The 18,409-nt window shown below is 39.7% G+C and overlaps 1 pseudogene; it reads left to right on the top strand.

Moving 5' to 3' along the window:
* The first annotated feature begins 8,269 nt into the window (after positions 1-8,269).
* Positions 8,270-17,148, top strand: LOC141499672 (large ribosomal subunit protein eL6-like; annotated as a pseudogene).
* The last annotated feature ends 1,261 nt before the right edge of the window (positions 17,149-18,409 follow it).

Here is an 18,409-nt window from a genome sequence, read left to right as displayed (position 1 = left end):
GAGGGCAAAATAGAAATTGAGAGAATCCACCAATCTCCCCTGGAAAGAGAACCAAAATAAAACAACCCCCAGGAATATTATAGCCAAGTTCCAGAACTCCCAAGTCAAAGAGAAAATATTACAAGCAGCCAAAAGGACACAATTCAAATACCGTGGAGCTGCAGTCAGGATCACACAGGATGTAGCAGCAACTACATTAAGGGCTTATAGGACTTGGAATATAATATTCCGGAAGGCAAAAGAACTTGAAATGCAAATGAGAATCAACTACCCAACAAAACTGAATGTCCTCTTCCAGGGAAAAAAAGATGGATTTTCAATGAACCAGGGGAATTTCAATTGTTCTTGTTGATACGACCAGAGCTGAACAGAAAGTTTGACCTTGAAATACAGGACTCAGGTGAAGTATAGAGAGTGGAGAAGGGGAAAATATGAGAGACTTAATGAGAATGAACTGCATGTATTCCTGCATAGAAAAATGATACTGATAATACTCATATAAAACTTCTCATTTAATAGAGCAGGCAGAAGGAGCTTTTATAGATGAAGCACAGGAGAGAGCTGAATTTGAAGATATAATATATTGTAAAAATGGAGTCAGTGGCTAAAAAGGAAATGTAATGGGAGTAAGAGAAAGGAGAGGTCAAATAGGCTAAGATATTTCATATAATAAGTTTTTTTTACTGCAATGAGCTATTGCAATGATATGGAAGGGGTGAAGGTGAGGAGGAATGAGGGAACCTTCACTCTCATCAGAGGTGGCTCAGAGAGGAAACAGCATATATGCTCAATGGAATATAGACATCTAGAGTAAAAAGGAGAAAAGGGAGACAGGAGAAGGAGGTGTGTGAGTGATGGAGGAGAGGGTGGATCATGGGGGATAGTGGTTAGATATCACATTTTCTTTTTTGCTTCTTGCAAGGGGCTGGGATTGGGTGGCCTGTTTGGGACCATGGGTCCTGGTGGTTGCTGGGCCTTAGGGGTGGTATGTGTGCTCAGGGCCTCTTGGCCCCAGGGCCGGTGATAAGTCTGCTGAGCCACTCAGCTACCCTACAGCACATTTTAGAAGAGGGTCAGAGTGAAAGGAGAAAGAAAATATAGCATATGGTAGTGGGGAGGTATGAATGGAGGGAGTTGCGATCAGCAACAGCACCGGTGGAAAAATATGGAAGTAGCTTTTGTGATGGACTTATAAAGGATATGATCCACCTGAGACAGAGCTGGTGGTGTTGTGAAGCACAATTTTTTCTCTTTCCTTTATTTTTCATGAGGTTATATATTTTTTGGGGGGGAGGGGGTATTATGTTTACTTAAGAATATTTTAGTAATGTATAAAAATTATCATTTGTACAAAAATAAAAACAAATAAATATAAATATACTGGCAGCCTCTTGCTGGGAAAGTAGCTGATGACCTTTCCACAGCTATGTCAGCAGCTGGTGAGGTTGAGACCTGCAGACCAGCCTTCCCTCATCCCTGATTAGACCAACACCAAAGTCCATCCAATTCTAATGACCCCTACCTTCCAGGATCATTATGAGGATCACATGAAATCATAGATAAGAACCACTTTGCCAACCTTAAAATGGGATATAAAATCTAACTCTTACTATTGATACTATTAACCTTAGAAATAGCTGACACTGGAGGGATGGAGGTGGTGATTTTGGTCAGTGGGCTGGGTGGTCTGTTCTTGAGAATTGTTGCCAGAGGAGGGGGATGGGGTCCCAAGGTCACAACCCAAAGAGATGGGACTATGGAAGTAGATGACTGGCATATCTTGGAACCTGCCATGAGTTACCTATCCTTGGTGGTTTCTCATTAATAAGAGATAGTTTGGGGTCTTGCCACCAGCAGGTGTCTCTGTGGGACTATGTTGGGGGCATGATGATAGAACATGGTCACAGTAGAGAAATCATGAAGTCACTGCCTGAGTTGGCATTGGGTGTTCATTAATGTTTGGAAGCCTGCAGCTGTGTCCCGGTAGAACCCAGTGGGGCATGCTCAGGGGCAGGCATTGTCTGCCCCACCTATCTCAACATTCAATCTAGGGCTAGCAGGGGCACCAGCTCTGGACACCAATAAGTACAATTTGGAGAGTTATTGGCATGATGGAATGCTCCAGCCTCCCAGGAGGGGGTGGAGTTGGGGGGGGTGATAATAGGAACTGGTAGGTGTTCAGCCCAAGCTCTGAGGTCCCAGGAAGCAAAGCATCCACACCATAGCCTTGATTCCTCTCCTCATGCTGCTCACTCTCTGCAAAGGTTGGGCTCTTGGGTTAGAAGAAAGGGTGATCTGGGGTCTTGGCAGAGTTGTTCCTGCTCTATTTCTGATTTATGTGTCTGTCCTATTGGTTTCAGGCACCATATCTCAGGTGGTGACTCAGGAGCCTGCTCTGACCGTGGTTCCAGGAGAAACAGTCACCATGACCTGTGGCTCCAGCACAGGGACTGTCTGTCACCTCTGATCATTTAACTTCCTGGTTTCAGCAGAATGACCAGCTTCCCAAGCAACTCATCTATAACATCAATGTTCTCTTATCGGATATCCCTGACCAGTTTTCAGGGTCCATCCTTGGGGTCAAAAGTGCCCTCACCATCAAGGAGGCCCAGCCTGAGGATGAGGCATTATATCACTGTGCCTTGTATTACAAGGGTTCCCACACAATGAAAGACTCAAGATGAGGAATTGAGACAAAAACCTCCCCTTGCCCAGCCCACGCCCACCTGCAGAGGGTACTGAAGATCTTTCAGATCTCTACCTTTTGGTATGACTGGTGGTATTTCCACACCCACTCCAAGGTCCTCAAAGATTCCTTCAATCAGGACTGGTAGGGTCCCAGGAAGCATAAACTATTTTATCTAAAGAGACTTTCTATAACTTTATGTCCCCAACATGTATAGTTTATTAGGTCCTGCCAAAACATTTTGACTGCCACACTTTCCCCAAGGTCATTGTCTCCCTTTTCAGTGGCCCATGAATAAATCACTGGCTGTGGAGTCCATAGCCCTGGGTTCAATTCCTATCTCTGATGCTTAAGACTTGTGAGATTTTCATTGTTACTAAATCTCCCTATGTTTCAATTTTCTCACTTGTAAAATTGGATATCATGGCTCCTGAGGTGTCCTTGAGCTGCCTTGAACAAGAAACTCACAAAAATAATGACTGATGGTTATATAACTCTTTATAAGCACAATCTTCTTAATTGTTGTACAAGAAATCCTCACAGAGGACCCCTGATGGGGGGAGGAGGTATAGAACAGATAGAACAGGGCAGCAGCTTTAGAAACTGCTAAAGTCATAGGGAATTAAGGACCAGTGTCAGCATTTTCAACCTTGTCTCCTTTGTTCCACCTTCCCTTTCCACCCTATCCACCTCATATTGGATTTTGTTTTTGATAAATGTATAGCCCAGGTCCAGTTCCCTGCCAGGCAATTGGGCTGGCCCAGCCATTCCTTCTCCATCCTCTGGAACATACTCTGCTAACTGAGTGAGTGTGAGGGCTACAGGGAGGATCTTTCTTCCTGCAGTGACCCAAACAAGTCATCATAACAGTGCCTCAACCTGGTCCACTGGCCAATGTCTAAATGTTCCCTCTCTCCCATCACTTCCCAGTGACAAAGTTTCTTCTATAGGTTGTTAGGTGGTGAGGTGGACAAATGCTGGCCCCTGCAGTTGGGAAGACCTGAGCTTACTAGCTGTGTGACCTTAGGCAAGTCCCTCTGACTCAATTTGCTCATCTGTGAATGTGAAATGAGGAATCATAATATAATGTAACTCAATGGATTGCTATCAGGGTCGGATAAGTTCAATTCTGAAAAGCATTCTGCAAACTTTAAAGAACTAAAAAATCCCAGCTAATATTTCATTATTATTATCATTTGTCCACCACCCATGGTTTTTTACATGACATCTGTTTAAAACTCAGAATATAACTGGTGATGCAGAAGGCAGAATGCTGGGCCTCTAATCTAGAAAACCTAAGAAATTTAGAAATTTGCTAGTTCTGTGACCCTAGACAAATCACAGGGATTCTGGTTGCCTTTGTTTCTTCCTCTGTCTATTAGGCATAAAAAGAGCACCCAAATCCTAGAGGTCTTATGAGGTTGAGAAAATATTTGTAAAGTTCATGGCATAGAATAATGGCTTCATAAGTATTAACTACTATTTTTATTTGATTTTGATGATTGTCTCCCCAAGGCTGCCTCCCATTATTATCTTCACTGTTGCACTAAATGTTGAGAAAAGCATTCCTGGAAGTCTCCTGCTTGGAATATCATTCTCCTTCCTTCCCAAACCTCCCTTTTTAGGGGAAAGGGGAAGGAAAGTAGACAGTTAACTCAAGCTTAAGTACAACTGGGACATCCCTGAGTATGTAAATATCAACAAAAGGAGTGTCACACAGCCCAATGTGATAGGCCTTCTTGGTCAAAACTGGATTCTGAGAGTTTTGGATTCAAGCTTCCATAAAGGATCCAAGAAGGTCTGTATTCTTTCTGGTCTCCTTGAACTTCCTTTTTGTTGGTGAAACATCAATATTGGGGGCAGCTAGGTGGTGTAGTGGATAAAGCACTGGCCCTGGAGTCAAGAGTACCTGGGTTCAAATCCGGTCTCAGACACTTAATAATTACCTAGCTGTGTGGCCTTGGGCAAGCCACTTAACCCCGTTTGCCTTGCAAAAATAAAACATCAATATTGGAACTGTCAGTCCCAGATGAGATCATTATTGCTAGCCTAGGGTGTCCATAGCAATGGCACAGGGGGCAAAGGTGACCTTGGCAAAGGTTCCTCCAACTTGGATCACTGCAGAATTGTATTATAGAGAAGAAATGTTAGTTATCATCCCATCTCCTGATAGATCTTTCTTCAGAAGTAGAATTCTGTCCATTAGCCCTACCAGTTCTTCAGATACTCCCTAAGGCAGACCTCAGCTGGGGTTTTGCCAAAGGTAGGTTGAACTAAATTTGCACTGCAGAAAAGACTGCCTCTTATAAAGAATTCTTAATTCCCTATGAAATGGTCAGCTATCAAATGTCAGAATCAGTAACTAAGTCTACTGAACACAGTTGGAACCAAAGACCCAAGCCTAGTCCTTAGTCAGAGAAGAGTCTGATGTTCAACTGTGAAGAGTAATGGACTACCATGAGCAGTACTAACTTTGCCTAACCTAGGCAGCTAGATGGTGTTGTAGGTAGAATGCCATCTGTGAAGTCAGGAGAATCTGAGTTAAAACCCATTTGACCTCAGACACTTGTTAGCTATCACTTCACCCCAATTGCCTCACATCCAAAGCCATTTCCAGTCATCTTGATTCATATCTGGCCTCTGCACCCAGATGGCTCTGAAGGAGAAGGTGAAGCTGGTGACTTAGCCCAGCCCCTTCCCCACTCAAATCCAATTCATGCTTGTCATGGCATCACTTCCCTGATGTCATGGTCTTCTTCAAGAATGAAGGACAGAGGCAGCTAGGTGCACAGTGGATAGAGCACCGGCCTTGGAGTCAGGAGTACCTGGGTTCAAATCCAGCCTCAGACACTTAATAATGACCTAGCTGTTTGGCCTCGGGCAAGCTACTTAACCCCATTGCCTTGCAAAAAAAAACCTAAAAAAAAAGGAACCCCCCCTCCTCTTGTTGGGGGTTCCCTTTTCCACTGTTGTCCAAATGCTTGACAGCAATTCTTCAAATAAAATCCAATCTGCTTCTCAGGGTCCCTCCTTAGGGACAAAGCTGCCCTCACAATCAAGGGGGCCCAGTCTGAGGATGAGGCTATTATAGCCTGCTCTGGTACAGTAGTGCAACTCAGCTTCACAGTGACACATTCAGATGGGAAAATGAGACAAAAACCTTCTCCACAAACCTGATCCCAGACAGAAAGGTTACTGTTCCAGGCTATGTCAAGGGTGGCTCTCCATTCACTTTTTTTTTTTTAGTTTTTTTGCAAGGCAATGAGTTTAAGTGGCTTGCCCAATTCCACACAGCTAGGTCATTATTAAGTGTCTGAGGCGGCATTTGAACTCAGGTACTCCTGACTCCAGGGCTGGTGTTCTATCTACTGTGCCACCTAGCTGCCCCATCCATTCACTTTTTTTAGGGTTTTTTTGGCAAGGCAATGGGGTTAAGTGGCTTGCCCAAACCCACACAGCTAGGTAATTATTAAGTGTCTGAGACTGGATTTGAACTCAGGTACTCCTGACTCCAAGGCTGGTGCTTTATCCACTATGCCACCTAGCCGCCCCTATCCATTCACTTTTAAAATAAATTTAACTTAATTTTTAAAATCCCCCCCCCCCCAATATGGGCAAATGAAAGTTTCAACACTTAACTTCCAAAACCTTGATTTCGAAGTTCTCACCCCTTTCTCCTTCATCAGGAAAGTCTGAAAGTTCCCTGTTTCATTGAATGGCCATCTTTTCCCCTGAAAGAGAACGTTCACTTTCCTGGGTAGTTGATTCTCAGTTGTAATCCAAGCTCTTTTGCTTTTTTTGTAAAATCATATTCTAAGCCCTATGAGCCCTTAATATAGAAGTTGCTAAATCTTGTGTTATTCTGACTGTGGCTTCACTCTATTTGAATTGTTTCTTTCTGGTTGCTTGTAATATTTTCTCCTTTACTTGGGCATTTGAAATTTGGTTATAATATTCCTGATAGTTTTCATTTTGAGATCTCTTTCAGGAAGTGATCAGTGTATTCTTTCAATTTCTATTTTACCCCCTGCTTCTAGGATATCAGGGCAGTTTTCCTGGAGTATTTCTTGAAATATGAGAACTGTTTTTTTTTTTTTATCATGGCATTCAGGTAGTTCAAAAATTATCTCTTTTGAATCTGATTTCCAGGGCAGTTGTTTTTTCCTAAGATGATATTTCACATTTTCTAGTTTTTCATTTTTGGGGGTTTGTTTTATTGCTTCTTGATTTCTCACAAAATCATTAGCTTCCCTTACTTCCATTCTACATATGAAGGAACTATTTTCTTCAGAGAACCTTTGAATCTCCTTTTCCAACTGACCAATTCTGATTTTTTTTAAGGTAAGCTCCATTTATTCTTATGTTCTCTATTTTTTTTTTTGTTTTTTGCAAGGCAAATGGGGTTAAGTGGCTTGCCCAGGTCCATACAGCTAGGTCATTATTAAGTGTCTGAGGCTGGATTTGAACTCAGGGACTCCTGACTCCAGGATCTGTGCTCTATCCATTGTGCCACCTAGCTGCCCCTGTTTTTTTTTAATAAAGAAATATTTTATTTATTTTGAGTTTTACAGTTTTCCCCCTCATCTTGCTTCGCTCCCCACTACCTCCCACACAAGGGTAGAAATCCTGTTGATATCTTTTGAATCTACATTTCATAAACATAAAAGAAATTTTAAAAAAGTGAACATGATATCCATTCAGAGTCTGTGGTTCTTTTTGTTTGTCTGCTTTTTCCTTTGAATATGGATGTCATCGTCCATAACAAGTCTTCCAGGGCTGTACTTGATTTCTGAACTACTGAGTGGAGCTGCATCCATTATAGGTGATCAACTCACAATGCTGTTGTTGGAGTGTATCAGTTCATATAATTCTTTCCATGCTTCTTTAAATTCCGACCACTCATGGTTTCTTAAAGAAGAAGTTCCCCATCACCTTCTCTCTTTCTCCTACACATACATCCACCTCCCACCTCCCAGGTAGAACAGAAACTTTCTCCCAGATTTCTCAGGGTGATGTATTATATTCCAAGAGATTTCTCAGTTTTGTTCCAACTGACATATAGCATCTATTTCTCAGAATTCCCTTGGGCTCTTAATGATCTTGAGTTCTAGAGTGAATTCTGCCCTCAGAAAGAGTATGTCCTCTGGACAAATCTCTTCTCTTAATTCAGCTTCCCTCTAGAATTGATGAGGGCTGGGAGGTCTAATTCTCAAGAGTCTTTTAGCTCTACACTTGATGACTTTTGATGGTTTAGGAGTTGGTGACATTCAAAGATGTGGCTATGGACTTCACCCAGTAGGAGTGGAACCTCTTGGACCCTCATCAGAAGTAATTGTACGGGGTGGCTAGGTGGTGCAGTGGATAGAGCACTGGCCTTGGAGTCAGGAGTACCTGGGTTCAAATCCAACCTCAGACACTTAATAATTACCTAGCCGTGTGGCCTTGGGCAAGCCACTTAACCCCATTGCCTTGAAAAAATCTAAAAAGGAAGAAGAAGAAGAAGAAGAAGAAGAAGAAGAAGAAGAAGAAGAAGAAGAAGAAGAAGAAGAAGAAGAAGAAGAAGAAGAATTGTACAAGGATATCATGCTGGAGCATGCCCAGATCCTGTGGGTAAGGACCCCTCCCCGGGTAACACTGAGTCTGCAGTCAATGAGAATATCTTCATTCCCTTCTGTGAATGGTTTGGAGCACCAAATCAGTTTAGAGAGAGAGAAGTTCAGGTCTCCTTTGGTCAAGAGACTGGGTTTTCCAGAAGGTTGGCTTTTCTGTAAAATGTACCTTGAACCATGTTGAAAAAATTTATATTAACTCCTTTGTTGCTCTGTTTCCTACCACTTCTAGCTAGCTTCAGATCAAAGATCAAATCACTACAATCACATCTCAGGGATATTTAATTTACCTTAAACCTAGACATGAAATGTTCCTGACAAATCTCTGAAAACTGCTCAGGTTTTCCTTGCAACCCTTTCCTCTTTGGGATGCATGTAAGATTTGGAATTTTTTTTTCTACAAGTATCAATTTGTAGCTTGAAGCTCCAAGCTATCATTAATATATCAATCTTATCCTTCATCTTCCTTCAGCTTGCCCCAAAATTCTAGCACAGATGGTGGGAAAGGAAGAGAATAAGCATTTGTTTCATATACTGTTTGCCAGGTGTTGTATCAAGTCCTTTCTTTTCAATATTATGCCATTTTATCCTGATAATAACATTAGAAGTTAGGTGATATTATCCCTATTTGACAGTTGAAAAAACTTAAGTGTGTGTGGAGGGTAAGTGAAGGGCACTCTTGTTAAACATCAGACAATCCATCCTAAAGAGAATCCTTATAAATGTAATCAATGTAAAAAGGCTTTTACATGGAAGTTACATCTTAATATCAGAGAATTCACACTGGAGAAAAATCTTATGAATGTAATCAAATGGAAATGCTTTGAGATGGGAGTCCCAACAGATACATCAGAGAACCCACACTGACAAATACTTTATGAATTTAATCAATATGGAAAGGCTTTTACATTGAAGTCCCTTCTTAATACACATCAACTAATCTATTCCAGAGAAATTCTTTATGACTCTAGTCAATCTGGAAAGGCTTTTCCATTGAATAATAGACTCATTGTACATCAGAGAATCCACACTGGAGAAAACTTTTTGACTGTAGTCAATGTGGAAATGCTTTTTCATTGAAGGTCACTCTTTTTATTTTTTTGCAAGGCAATGGGGTTAAGTGGCTTGCCCAAGGCCACACAACTAGATAATTTTTAAGTGTCTGAGGCCGGATTTGAACTCAGGTACACCTGACTCAAGGGTCGGTGCTCTATCCGCTGTGCCACCTAGCCATCCCTGAAAGTCATTCTTAATAAATATCAGAGAATCCATACTGGAGAGTAATCTTATGAATGTAATCAGTGTAGAAAGACTTTTTCATATAAGACCTCTTATTAATCATCAGGGAACTCACACTGGAGAGAACATTAAGAATATAATCAATGTGGAAAGATATTTGTTAAGAGGGGCCATATTACAACACATCAGAGAATTCACAATGGAGAAAACATTTGGATATAGTCAATGTGGAAAAGCTTTTACATGGAAGTGAAGACTTCCTGCACATCAGTGAATCCACACTAGAAAGAAACCTTATGGATGTAATCAATGTGAAAAGATTTTTCACATAAGACCACTCTTACTAAACATCAGAGAACCCACTGGAGAGAAATCTTATGATTGAAGTCAATGTGGGAAAGATTTTTTATGGAAGTCCCATCATACTACTCATCAGAGAATTCACATGAGGAACCTTATGAATGACATTAATGTGGTAAAGTCTTCAGGCAAACAGCATACTTTAGTTTCCATCAGAAAGCTCATTTTAGGAGAAAACCTTATCCCTGACATGAATGATTAAATAAATTTAAAGGGGAAACTAGCATTGTGATAACAGAATGACTTCTCAAAAATATAATTTTTTCAGAATAAGAAAAAGAACTGTTAGCATTATGTCAACTGAAGGAAAACATGATGAAGAAAAGTCAGGGGTGTTTGCACAAGGATATAAAACTTCAGGTAAATTAGGGGGAATTTGGGTGGCTAGATGGCTCAGTGGATAGAGCACCGACCCTTGAGTCAGGTGTACCTGAGTTCAAATCCGGCCTCAGACACTTAATAATTACCTAGCTGTGTGGCCTTGAGCAAGCCACTTAACCCCACTGACGTGCAAAAGCCTAAAAAAAAGAAAAAATTAGGGGGGGAATTTTATATTTTCCCACAGGCCCCAATGTGCATGTGTTCAACTCATATGAAGACCCACTGCATGTGATAACCAAGAACCTTCTCTTTAGTATGAGATACTTTCTGTCTCTTGATTGTTGTGACTCAGTGATCATGGTGATGATGAAAAGATTCCAGTAAACTTGAGGCAGAGCAGAATACTTGTTTAAAAAAGAAAGGGAGCCTCTACTAAGTTAGTCAGAGGCTTTGCAATTTCCCTCTAAAAGTTTCCCATGGACTTTCGGCCAAGATGGCAGAGAGAAGACAGGCACAGTTCTAAATTCTCCTGATCTCTTCCCCATCTATCACATGAAACAAACCTCTTAAAAGAAATCCGACCCACAAAACCCAGAAAGAAAAGCCAGGAGAAAGAACATCTACCTCAGGATTTGTCTCCCGCAGCAGCTTTGGCCAAATTCGGGAGGTATCTAGTGATGGAAAACTGCCCTGAAATCATGGAATTGGAGGGCAAAGTAGTTATTGAAAGAGTACATCAATCCCCACCAGAAAAAGATCCTAAAATGAAAACACCAAGAAATGTTGTGTCCAAATTCCAGAACTATCAGATAAAAGAGAAAATCCTGCAAGCAGCCAGAAAGAAACAATTTAAATATCAAGGAGCCACAGTAAGGATCACACAGGACCTGGCTGCATCAACATTAAGGGATCGAAGGGCCTGGAACGAGACATTTCGAAGAGCAAGGGAGCTTGGAATGCAGCCAAGAATCTACTTTCCTGCAAAGCTGAGCCTTCTCTTCCAGGGAAAAAGATGGACATTTAATGAAATGGAAGAATTCCAAAAATTTCTGATGAAAAGACCAGAGCTAGACAGAAAATTTGGACATCAAACAGGAGGTTCAAGAGACACATGAAAAGGTAAAAAAAAGGGGGGGGGTGGTAAAAAGAAAAAAAATGCAATCCAGTAAGTTGAAACTGGCTATATCCCAGCATGGGGGTAAAAAAAAAAAAAGATTCTCAAAAAACCTTGAGAAATGTAACTCTAAGAGAGAGAATACACCTAGCCAGAAATGATGGACATTCATGACCTATCCATGAGACTACTATCTAATGGGATGTAACTGGCTTTAACCTCACTTGGGAGAAAGACTCTAATAACTCTCAGGAATTTTGACTCTATTTGATAGAATATACAGAACTAGAAGGGACAGACTCAGAATTTTCTATGACTTAGATAGAATGATCTAAAAAAAAAACACTACCTCCCTAAAAAGGGGGACAGGAAAGAGATGGGAGGAGGGAGGGGATTGAATAGGGTAAATCTCATTACACTAAGAGGCACCAAAAAACCTATGGTACTAGTGGGGAAGAAGAGAGCAGAGGAGAAACACCTGAATCTTCTTCTCATCAGACTTGGCTTAAAGTCAACCTATTCATATTCAGTTAACTTATAAAACATCTAACCTTTCAAGTATTAAAAGGGGAAAAGGGGAGGGGGGATGGAGAAAGGGAAGGGCAGTGGGGGAAATAAGGGGAAATAACAAAAGGAAGGTCAGGGAAAAGGGAAAAAGGGAAAGGGGAAAGAAAGGGGAGGGTGTGATATAGGAGGGCAAATACACTGAAGGGGGTGGTTTTCAGAAACAAAAGACTGGGGAATATGGATAAAAGCGGGGAAAGGGGGAAAATACAAACAGAGGGAAGATAGCACGGAGGGCAATAAAAAATTAGTAATCATAACCTTGAATGTGAATGAACTCTCCCTTAAAACGTAAGCAAATAGCAGAGTGGATTAAAAACCAGAATCCTACAATATGCTGCTTATAAGAAACCCATTTGAAGCAGAGAGATACATATAGAGTAAAAGTAAAAGGTTGGAGCAAAATATATTTTGCTTCAGCTGAAGTAAAAAAAAAGCAGGGGTAGCAATCCTCATCTCAGACAAAGCAGCAGCAAAAATAGATAGCATTAAAAGAGATAAGGAAGGAAACTTTATCCTCCTAAAAGGTACCATAGACAATAAAGTCATTTCAATATTGAATATATATGCACCCAGTGGGAAAGCACCCAAATTCTTAGAGGAGAAACTGAAAGAACTGCAGGAAGACAGACAGCAAAACTCTACTAGTGGGAGACCTCAACCTCCCATTATCAGATCTAGATAAATCGAATCATAAAACAAACAAGAAAGAAAATAGGGAGGTAAATAGATTGTTAGAAAAATTAGATATGGTAGATGTATGGAGGAAACTGAATGGGGATAGAAAGGAATATACCTTTTTCTCTGCAGTACATGGAACTTATACAAAAATTGACCATGTACTAGGACATAAAAACCTAATGATCAACTGCAGAAAGGCAGAAATAGTGAATACATCTTTCTCAGATCACAATGCAATAAAAGTCATATGCAATACTGGACCAAGGAGATATAGACCCAGAACAAACTGGAAACTGAATAACCTCATTTTAAAAAATGAGTGAACCAAAAAACAAACTATAGAAAGAATTAACCATTTTATCCTAGATAATGATAATAATGAAACAACATACCAAAACCTATGGAATTCATTCAAAGCGACTCTCAGGGGATATATTATAGCTCTAAATGCTTATATGAGTAAATTGGAGAAAGAGGAAATCAATGAACTAAACATGCAACTAAAAAAATTAGAGAAAGAACAAATCAAAAATCCCCAATTAAATACCAAATTAGAAATTCTAAAAATTAAAGGGGAAATTAATAAAATCGAAAGCAAAAAAGCCTATTGAATTAATAAATAAAACCAAAAGTTGGTATTATGAAAAAAACCAATAAAATTGATAAACCTCTGGTCAATTTGATTAAAAAAAAGAAAGAAGAAAACCAAATTGCTAGTATCATAAATGAAAAAGGTGAACTCACTACCAATGAGGAGGAAATTAAAGCAATAATTCAAAATTATTTTGCTAAACTCTATGCCAATAAATTTGATAATCTAAGTGAAATGGATGACTATCTACAAAAATATAAGTTGCCCAGGTTAAATGAAGAGGAGATAAATACCTAAACAACCTTATCTCAGAAAAAGGAATTCAACAAGCCATTACTGAACTCCCTAAAAAAAAATCTCCAGGGCCTGATGGATTCACAAGTGAATTCTACCAAACATTTAAGGAACAATTGGTTCCAATCCTATATAAACTCTTTGGAAAAATAGGGAAAGATGGAACTCTGCCTAACTCTTTCTATGAAACCAATATGGTACTGTTACCTAAACCAGGAAGAGTTAAAACAGAGAAAGAAAATTATAGACCTATTTCCCTGATGAATATAGATGCAAAAATCCTAAATAAAATCTTAGCAAAATGATTACAAGTCATCACTAGGATAATACATTATGATCAAGTAGGATTTATTCCAGGAATGTAGGGTTGGTTCAATATTAGGAAAACGGTTAGTATACTCAATTATATCAACAACAAACCTATCAGAAATCATATGATCCTATCAATAGATGTTGAAAAAGCTTTTGACAAAATACAGCATCCATTCCTATTAAAAACACTAGAGAGTGTAGGAATAAATGGACTGTTCCTTAAAATGATTAGCTGTATCTAATCTGAAACCATCAACAAGCATTATATTCAATAGGGAGAGGCTAGAGGCATTCCCAATAAGATCAGGGGTGAAACAAGGTGCTCATTATCACCACTACTATTCAATATTGTATTAGAAATGTTAGCATCAGCAATTAGAGAAGAAAAAGAAATTGAAGGAATTAGAATTGGGAAGGAAGAAACAAAACTCTCACTCTTCGCAGATGACATGATGAATCCCAAGATGAATCCCAAGAAATCATTTAAAAAACTACTGGAAACAATTAGCAATTTTAGCAAAGTGGCAGGTTATAAAATAAGCCCTCATAAATCCTCAACTTTTCTATATATGTCTAGCAAGAAACAGCAGGAAGAGCTAGAAAGAGAAATCCCATTCAAAGTAACCTCAGACAATATAAAATATTTGGGAGTCTATTTGCCAAGACAGACTCAGAATCTTTTTGGAAACAATTATAAAACACTTTTCACACAAATTAAATTAGATTTAAATAACTGGGCAAATATCATCTGCTCATGGATAGGGAGAGCTAATATAATAAAAATGACAGTTCTACCAAAACTAAACTGTTTCACGCCCTACCAATCAAAGTTCCAAAAAATTACTTTAATGAGTTAGAAAAAATTATAAGTAAATTCATATGGAGAAATAAAAAGTCAAGAATTGCCAGGAGCTTAATGAAAAAAAGTGCAAAAGAAGGTGGCTTAGCCCTACCTGATCTAAAATTATATTATAAAGCATCAGTCATCAAAACTGTTTGGTATTGGCTAAGAAATAGAGTGGTGGACCAGTGGAATAAACTAGGTATAAAAGCAGGAGATGATTATAGTAATCTACTGTTTGATAAACCCAAAGAGTCCGGCCATTGGGATTAAAAACTCCCTCTTTGATAAAAATTGCTGGGATAATTGGAAGTTAGTATGGAAGAAACTTAGAGTAGACCAACACCTCACACCCTGTACCAAGATAAGATCCAAATGGTTACAGGACATAGACATAAAAAACAATACTATAAGCAAATTAGAAGATCAAGGACTAGTCTACCTGTCAGATCTATGGAAAGGGGAACTGTTTATGACTAAGGAAGAGTTGGAGAACATCACCAAAAACCAATTAGATGATTTCGATTATATTAAATTAAAAAGCTTTTGCACAGATAAAACCAATGTAACCAAGATCAAAAGAAATGTAGTAAATTGGGAAACAATCTTTATAACTAATGATTCTGACAAAGGACTCATTTCTAAAATATACAGAGAACTGAGTCATTTTTTTATAAACATTCATTTTTATTTTTTATTTTATTTATTTTTATTTTAGGTTTTTGCAAGGCAAATGGGGTTAAGTGGCTTGCCCAAGGCCACACAGCTAGGTAATTATTAAATGTCTGAGACCGGATTTGAACTCAGGTACTCCTGACTCCAGGGCTGGTGCTTTATCCACTGTGCCACCTAGGCACCCATGAATCATATTTTTAAAACAAAAAGCCATTCCCCAATTGACAAATGGTCAAAGGATATGCAAAGGCAATTTACAGATGAGGAGATCAAAGCAATCCATAGCCATATGAAAAAATGCTCTAAATCATTAATTATTACAGAAATGCAAATTAAAGCTTCTCTGAGGTACCAACTCACACCTCTCAGATTGGCCAGTATGACCAGGAAGGATAATGATCATTGTTGGAAGGGTTGTGGGAAATCTGGGACACTATTACACTGTTGGTGGAGCTGTGAACTCATCCAACCTTTCTGGAGAGCTATTTGGAACTACGCCCAAAGGGCAACAAAAATGTGCATACCCTTTGACCCAGCAATACCACTACTGGGTCTATACCCTGAAGAGATGAGGAAAAAGGGTAAAAACATTACTTGTACAAAAATATTTATAGCAGCCCTGTTTGTGGTGGCAAAGAATTGGAAATCCAGTAAATGTCATTCAGTTGGGGAATGACTTAGCAAACTGTGGTATGTGTATGTCATGGAACACTATTGTTCTATTAGAAACCAGGAGGGATGGGATTTCAGGGAAGCATGGAGGGATTTGCATGAACTGATGCTGAGTGAGATGAGAAGAACCAGAAGAACACTGCACACCCTAACAGCAACATGGGAGTGATGTTCAACCTTGAAGGACTTGCTCATCCCATCAGTGCAACAATTGGGAACAATTTTGGGCTGTCTGCAAAGGAGAATGCCATCTGTATCCAGATAAGGAGCTGTGGAGTTTGAACAAAGTGCAAGGACTATTCCATTTAATTTAGAAAAAAAAAACCCAGATGTTTTATGGTTTGATCTGGTTACCTCTGAGAATTCTGTTCTCTTTAAGGATATGATTTCTCTCTCATCACACCCAATTTGGATCAAGGTACAACATGGAAACAAAGTAAAGACTGACAGAGCTCTTTCTCCTTCTCTCAAGATGGTGGACAACCCCCCCCCCCAAAAAAAAGCCTCCAAAGGAAAAGAAGGTCAGAAAGGAAAAAAAAGGAAAGGAAGGCCAAAAAGGAAGATGGGCTGCAAAGGTGGTGAAAAAACCTCAAAAGCACTGCAGTCGAAACCCAGTCTTGGCCCGAGGGATCTGCAGATACTCCAGGTCTGCAATGTATTCCCACAGAGCCATGTACAAGCGGAAATATGCTGCACCAAAAACCCGGATTGAAAGGAAAAAGAAAGACAAGGTGCCTGCTACTATCTCAAAGCCAGTTGGTGGTGATAAAAATGGAGGAAACCGAGTGGTAAAGATTTATAAAATGCCCAGGTATTACCGTACTGAAGATGTGCTGAGAAAACTCCTAAGTCATGGCAAAAAACCCTTCAGCCAGCATGTGAGGAAACTTGGGTCTAGCATCACCCCAAGCACAGCTCTGATTCTCCTCACTGGCCACCACAGGGCAAACGTGTGGTTTTCCTGAAGCAGCGGCTAGTGGTTTGCTACTGGTGACTGGACCTCTGACCATCAATCATGTTCCTCTGCGAAGGACCCATCACACATTTGTCATTGCCACCTCTACTAGGGTTAACCTTTCTGGTGTAAAAATTCCAAATCATTTTACTGATGCTTACTTTAAGAAGAAGAGGCTCTGTAAACTCAGACACGAAGAAGGAGAGATTTTTGACACAGAGAAAGAAATATGAGATTACAGAGCAGCGCAAGGCTGATCAGAAAGCAATGGACTCTCAGCTCCTGCCCAAAATCAAGAAAATTCCTCAGCTCTGTGATTACCTGCGTTCTGTATTCTCTCTCTCCAATGGAGTTTATCCTCACAAATTGGTATTTTAAATGCCTTGCAGAGAACTCTTATTAAAATATTTGGAATAGCGAAAAAAAAAAGACTGACAAAGTGCTTTCTGTGGGGGGAGGGGAGGGAAGCAAGATTGGGGGAAAATTGTAAAACTCAAATAATATCTTTAAAAATAAATTTAAAAAAAGAAAGTAGTCTGAATGTAGATCAAAACATAAAAAAAATAAAAGTTTCCCATGTTTGACCCTTCATAATTTTGTAAAGTCAAAGAGGGATTCAGTGACTCCTGGAAAATGTTGTTTTGTGTCTTGGTACGTTCAAAGGGTATCTTTGGCCTGTTCACCTGAAGGAAAAAGCTATTAAGTGAATGAAAACTTTTCTGGGGACTTTGAAAGAGTCTAAAAAGTTATAGTCTCTCTTTTTCTAAATCTGGTCAACTTTGTAGGCAGACAAGAGTTATCCAAGGGAAATGGAAATCTTTTCTCAGACTGCAGAAATTGATGACATTGTAAACTAAGGTCTAAATTTGTCCCTTTATTAAGGAGGGTGGTAGGAAGATATCAATGACTTTTCCTATTCTGCTATTTTCATAGCTCAGTCTGGGGATCTGCATGTTGTCAGCACTTACCAAGAGGAGTGATCCATGGGGAGGTCTATTCACTCCTCTCTTGGTCAGAGTTCAGCAGGCCCTGATCCAAATTTGGTTCTCTTGGCTGTGTTTCAGTAGATTGCTATTGGATTCTCTCATTGTTTGCCTACTTGCAGATTTTCTGTTTTCAAAGGAATTGAACTACTGGCTCCTTTGGCTCCCCTCTGATTTTGGAATGTTGGCCAGATCATTTCATGCAGGTTTATGTACAGAGTTGAAGGTGGGAACTTTGTCTGCATCTTGTTCTTGGACGCATTCTCAAAGAGTCTTTAAGTTCTTGTAACTTTTTTTAAATTTTTTTTAGTTTGTTTTTTTTGTAAGGCAAATGGGGTTAAGTGGCTTGCCCAATGCCACACAGCTAGGTAATTATTAAGTGTCTGAGACCGGATTTGAACCTAGGTACTCCTGACTCCAGGGCCGGTGCTTTATCCACTACGCCACCTAGCCGCCCCTAAGTTCTTGTAACTTTTTCTTTGTTCAGTGCAAAGTTGCCACCCTCTCTTGC

This window comes from Macrotis lagotis, chromosome X (assembly GCF_037893015.1).
Source record: "Macrotis lagotis isolate mMagLag1 chromosome X, bilby.v1.9.chrom.fasta, whole genome shotgun sequence".
In the NCBI taxonomy this organism is placed as follows: domain Eukaryota; kingdom Metazoa; phylum Chordata; class Mammalia; order Peramelemorphia; family Peramelidae; genus Macrotis; species Macrotis lagotis.
The sequence above is the reverse complement of the archived record's forward strand: the minus strand, read 5'-3'. Positions and strand labels throughout refer to the sequence as shown.